Here is a 2778-nt window from a genome sequence, read left to right as displayed (position 1 = left end):
TTCTACCTCACACTCCCCGTCACACTACACCACCCTCCCCTCGCAATACCAATCCTTCCGACCTCACCTTCCCCGTCACCTTCCACACTCCTCCCCCCCCCCCCCCCGCGCGCGTACCTGTCAGTCAGTATTAAGAAACGCTAAGGGCTGAGACGTGATCAGCCCCCGTTCAAGTCTACAACCCTTTTGTATCTTTCTAAGTTTAAGGCCGTCCTCTAGTTTCTCGGGTCGAAAAAATCGATTTTTTTTTTTTTCATAAATCACATCTACAACATGTGTAGAAAATGTGTGCCAAAGGATTTTTCAATATTCGAAGTGGTTCACAAGTTACGGCCCTGGAACGGAGCAGGAGCGCGCGCCGGGCTGCTCCGAAAGCCGAGCGGCGCTGACCATTGTATTGATATCCCTAAATCTAACTGCTACCTGAACCTTTTGTGTATTAGGCCCGAGTAAAGGGGAGCCGAGACCGTTGACAGACGCTTTCGAATATTGACTAAGACGCCGTGAAGTTTTAGTTCAGTTTTGCTGTGGCAGTTGCGAAGCGTACTATATTTTCTCTTGCGAGTCGCACGTAGCTGATTTTTTCGATCGACCTAAAAAGCGAAAATTCGCAGGCAACCGACACACTTTTGAACAAGACAAGTCGTTTACATCGGCGTCAGCGACGAAACTTCGTCAAAATAAAAATTTTGAAGTGAACGTTGAACAGACTGTTTTGTATTGTATTTTGAATTTTGTGAGTGTGTTTTCAACCATTTCTTCGGCTGTTATTTGTAAAGAGTGCAAAAGTACGGTGACTTTCCATCAACGTGATGTACGAGGATTGGGCTTTAAAATTTCTATGGCGTGCAAGTGTGAGAAAGAAAAAGAAATAGATTCATGCCCAAAAATCTGGACTTTTGCTCCGAAGCACCTCCATTCTGGGCCAAAAGTGGTTGAAATCGCCACGTTTCTCGCTGTCATAATCTTCAACAAAGGATTCGAAGCTATCCTGAAGACCTTGGAAACCATGGGAGTGAAAATCGGCCCACAAGCTAAAGGATATGTTCAACAGCGTGATAGCTCTCGGATCGACCGTTCAGAAAGGCGCACGAGCGATGTTGTAGAACAGGCCCGAATCGCGAAAAGAGAAGACAGAGCAGCTCTGCGTGACTTCCAAGAAAAAGAGGAGGGCCTATTGTATGGTCCAGGCATAGCAGATTGACGGTGAGATGGAATTTTTAGTATAAATCACATGCGCGAACTTTCAAACGCGTTTTTCTCGAAACACCATTTTTCGAAACGGTAACCACGATATTTCAGAAACTATTGCACCGATCGTGTTCAAATTTATACAGCATCTTTGATATGTTATAAGCCAGCGATTGAACTAGGATTATCATGATTGCTTCGATAGTTTTTTTCGTACGAGCGAAAAACTTAAGAAAAAATGAGTAAAAAATAGAATGTAATTTTCAAAAGTGTATAAAAAAGTCAATTTTTGTAATTTAGAATTCACTCTAGTTCAATCGCTAGTCTTGAATATGAAGATTAAAATGCCGTTTAGTTTTTTGATTTCAGATAAGCAGAACAGCCGCAATCTTGGTTACCGTCAAGCACCTCTTTTACTTGATGTCTTCCTGTCGGCCACTATAACTGCTATTCTATTATATATTTTGACTTCAAAAAATTTGTAAAGCTTACTTAAATGTTAATAAAGATTATGCAAAAATAATGAGATTGATTATTTCGATGCTTTGCCCGTAAAAAAATTATTGAAAAAGCCATAAAAAAACAGCCGAGAAACTAGAGGACGGCCTTAAGTCGACCCATTTTTCACAAATACACACACCAAGTTTTACCTATTACATCCGCCCCGTCTCTAATTGTCTCTTCCCCCCCCCCACATTATTCGTGCGGACTCAAAACCCGTCACACGTTGTCAAGCGGATAATCAGACGTATCGAATTTGTGCAAGTCCTCCTTCATGTGTTCGTATATGTCGGGGACGGTAAAATTGTAAATCAAACTGTCGTTATCCGTGTACATTAATTTTGCTCGGTTGCCGAATTTCTGCTTAATGTAATTGTAATGAAAATCGTAGATATAGGTTTTAGCCAGATCCATGATGGAGAAACCTGCATACAATCGTTTATTCAACTTGACTTTCGTCTTACTCGTTTCAACGATAATTATATCTTTGTCGAAAACGGTGCAGCTGTGAAAATTGGGTTTAGCTATGGTAGCTCTAGCACCGTATCTTCCATCCCATTTCGTGATCAGTCTGACAACTCTATACTTCCTAACATTTTCCATTGTTTTGCCAAAGACTGCGTTGTTCATCAGTTTGTGAAAATTTTTCTCGAATTCGTTCTGAGATTTTTTGCGCAAATCGGTATTCAAATCTATGTATTTTTTGAACCACGGGGTTTGTCTGAATTTCAGAACTCCGTGTATTTTGAGTAATTTTGAGCCTATTTGTAAGCATTGTTTCAAAACGCGGTAGTGAACAACGTAGTTTTTCTTGGAAAGTAGCGTGGGCGTCAATTTCGGTTGCTTACTCTCCGAGATCGGAGGTACGTAGTGCTCCGGACACAGTGGTAAATCCTTATGAATTTCATGCAGTTCCTCAGGATATTCCAAATCCACCTCCAGTATGTAACCAAACTCCGCATCGTCCGAGATGGTGAGAACGTCGCATTGTCCGAAGTCTGATAACCATTCGAAGGAACTGTATGGCAGAGCAAAGCTCATAGCAGCACCGTACAAATTATTAACGTCAACGTACATGAGATAAGA

General features: G+C 41.5%; 1 long non-coding RNA gene across 1 annotated transcript; it reads left to right on the top strand.

Moving 5' to 3' along the window:
• The first annotated feature begins 241 nt into the window (after nucleotides 1-241).
• LOC124219476 (uncharacterized) lies at nucleotides 242-1714 on the top strand. Its single transcript, XR_006883402.2, has 2 exons — nucleotides 242-1206; nucleotides 1561-1714. It is a non-coding gene; the product is annotated as an uncharacterized lncRNA (long non-coding RNA).
• The last annotated feature ends 1064 nt before the right edge of the window (nucleotides 1715-2778 follow it).

This window comes from Neodiprion pinetum, chromosome 5 (genome assembly GCF_021155775.2).
Source record: "Neodiprion pinetum isolate iyNeoPine1 chromosome 5, iyNeoPine1.2, whole genome shotgun sequence".
Taxonomy (NCBI): domain Eukaryota; kingdom Metazoa; phylum Arthropoda; class Insecta; order Hymenoptera; family Diprionidae; genus Neodiprion; species Neodiprion pinetum.
The sequence above is the reverse complement of the archived record's forward strand: the minus strand, read 5'-3'. Positions and strand labels throughout refer to the sequence as shown.